This window comes from Clupea harengus, chromosome 4 (genome assembly GCF_900700415.2).
Source record: "Clupea harengus chromosome 4, Ch_v2.0.2, whole genome shotgun sequence".
Taxonomy (NCBI): Eukaryota; Metazoa; Chordata; class Actinopteri; order Clupeiformes; family Clupeidae; genus Clupea; species Clupea harengus.
The window spans coordinates 23,896,563-23,899,062 of record NC_045155.1 but is presented as its reverse complement, the minus strand read 5'-3'; the positions used below and the strand labels follow the sequence as shown (position 1 = coordinate 23,899,062).

The window sequence follows — 2,500 nt, the reverse complement described above, 5'->3', positions numbered from 1 at the left end:
GGCTGTCCATCAATACACGCCCTTTGCCAAATGTCCTCTTTTTAAATCTACGCAACGAGAAGAGTTACAGTGGTGCTTCTGTTAGAATCAACTACTGCTCGCCCCGAATGACGTGCTTTACACGGCACGCGCCTGCTGCTTCGGTGTGATGTCTGTACCTGCTGTTACGGTTTTGCTAAACAAAATACCAAAAAAAGGTTCATCTTTAGAGAACCACACGTTTAGACGCGTTTTTCCCCCTAAACGAATGAGAGCAAAGTTTTCCGCGCCGCTCGCTGGGGGTCGCCAGACGCCTGTGGTTATGACGAGACGCGCGAGACATTTTGCTCCGCTACCTGCTGTACACCACCCCGTCACGAGCAAACACGCTCTGTATGGAAATTGGCCAGTTAATTGCAGGTGATTTAACGCCTGACCACACAGGATCGCAGTTTGAAGAGGATTTTAATTCAGCGTTGTCGATATGCTTATTTCAGTGTAGAAGAGCAACCAGTTCAGTGTTTTCTAGAAGCATTCGGATGACCCCAACCGAAGGGAATTCTGTAAAAGAACTTAAAAACGGGCTGATAGCTGAGGTGACGGGGTGAATGCCCTGGACATTTCAGATCTTCAAATCAATCATCATGTTTGAGTTTGAACCAGTTTCATTTGTTTGTGGTATAAAGGGTACTGATGTGTATAATGTCTAAATTATGATCCAACAATTATATTTGCTTTGACATGATGTCAGCAGGATATCTTCATGCACTGTATTGTACATGTAATGTGTTGGTGAGTTTCGTATCATTTTCTTACAATTTCTCATAATTTAAACATTCAAGTTAGTCTGGTAGCATTAAATGGAGAAGCTGCTATCAGCTGCCATTCAGTCACTGTTATATAACATCGTAACAATGAACGGCATACGAAGTCATTCTCCAGCCTCAGCGGAGTCCAGAATGTTCTATAGAATGTGAGGATAACAAAGGGCTCCTTCTATAGAATTTGAGGATCACAAAGGGCTCCTTCTATAGAATGTGAGGATCACAAAGGCTCCTCTCCTTCTGCGGGGGAGTGGGCCTTCTCTAGTCCTGTATCTGTGCTCCTGCCTGGGGAGACCTGACGCCCCTTCACTCCTCCCCAGAGGTCTAAAAGCCTATAAAGCCTCATAGAGTGACTTACTGATAACAAGATTTGGCCTTTAAATGACTGGACTGAGGCGAGGATTACCGTGTGCTTCTTCTCAGCTGAAGAGTGGTAAGAAGAGGTGAAAGGAGAGGGAGAGAGGAAAGGGGTAAGGAGAGGGAGAGAGGAGAGGGAGAGAAGAGAGGGAGAGGAGAGGGAGAGAGGAGAGATGTAAGGAGTGGGGAAAGGAGAGGGAGAGAGGAGAGGGGTAAGGAGAGGGAGAGAGGAGAGGGAGAGAGGACAGGAGCGGAGTGGAGTGGAGGACTCTCCTCCTCATTTCTCATGCGGAGCTCCTCAGCTCTCTTACACTGTAGCTCTGTGTGAAATGGGTTATAATACCCATGATGCACCCTGTCATCAGCTGTCTCTTGGTCTGGCTGGACGAGGGCCCCGAGTGGCCCCTGTGCTGTAGGTCGAGGGCCCCGAGTGGCCCCTGTGCTGTGGGTCGAGGGGCCAGTTAGCAGCGGGGATGCCGTTAGTCGGCACGGCAACAGGAGCAACCACCTCCTGCAGCCGACATGGACCACATTAGCGGGCAGGGTGCTGCTGGGCGACACAGCGATGGGGATGCCCTGAATGGCATGGCAGGTCGCCGTGGTGATATTTTAACCACAGCAACCTCTTCCACAGGTTCCCACGGTGATAAGGGCAGGGAAATGCCATCCAGCCGCTTATTTCTGTTCCTCTTCAAAAGGTCTATTTGTTTAACCTGTACCATGCTGTTACACACCACACACACACACACACACACACACACACACACACACACACACACACTCTGCCTACATAAGCTGACATGTAAGGTAAAGGATAGAGGCAGCTCACCCTCCCTCCACACGTGTGTGTGTGAGTTAGCATTCCCTCTGTGTGTGTGTGAGTTACCATTCCCTCTGTGTGTGTGTGTGTGTGTGTGTGTGTTTGTGACATAGCCATCCCTCTGTGTGTATGTGTGTGTGTGTGTGTGTGTGTGTGTTTGTGACGTAGCCATCTTTCTGTGTGTGTGTGTGTGTGTGTGTGTGTGTGTGTTTGAGACGTAGCCATTCCTCTGTGTGTAAGGTTAACTGGAGAGTTTGTCTGTTAGCTGCCCCTTTCTTTATATATGTGTGTGTGTTTGTGTGTGTGTGTGTGTACGGGGGGGGGGGGGGGGGGGCGGCGTAGTTGGATGAGCCGGCTTTCTGTGTGTGTGTTTTAGCTGCCTTCATCGCTCTCTCTCAATGTGTGTGTGTTTGTGACTCTGTGTGAGTGTGTGTGTGTCTCTCTAATCTGCATTATTAGTTTGATTAGGGCCTACTCTCAGGAGCTTCTTTAACCTCGTTTGCGCTGACAATAAAAGGCC

General features: G+C 49.0%; 1 protein-coding gene across 1 annotated transcript in view; it reads left to right on the top strand.

Annotated features, from left to right (window-relative positions):
- The window catches only part of ajap1 (adherens junctions associated protein 1), a 65,285-nt gene that overhangs the window by 1,402 nt on the left and 61,383 nt on the right, over positions 1 to 2,500 (top strand). The gene's annotated exons all lie outside the window — the stretch shown is intronic.